This window comes from Penaeus monodon, chromosome 28 (assembly GCF_015228065.2).
Source record: "Penaeus monodon isolate SGIC_2016 chromosome 28, NSTDA_Pmon_1, whole genome shotgun sequence".
Lineage (NCBI taxonomy): Eukaryota > Metazoa > Arthropoda > Malacostraca > Decapoda > Penaeidae > Penaeus > Penaeus monodon.
In genome coordinates this window covers 27,510,009-27,510,242 of record NC_051413.1, presented here as the reverse complement: position 1 = coordinate 27,510,242, position 234 = coordinate 27,510,009, and positions in this window count along the sequence as shown.

Here is a 234-nt window from a genome sequence, read left to right as displayed (position 1 = left end):
CCATCACCATCATTACAACGGCTATGGATATAATTATAATCAATCATTCTTTTGTTTTCACTAGCATTACCTTCCTTTGCTAAAATTAAAGCCCCCTCTCTTGTAATTATCCTCCTTGTTCTCCTACATTCCAAATGATTATTGTTTTGTTTCCTCTCCCCATCTTCATTAACCTGTATGATTCTCGACTCTGTCTCTCCCTGCGTGCATTCGCTGTGAGGATCAAGAGCGGCG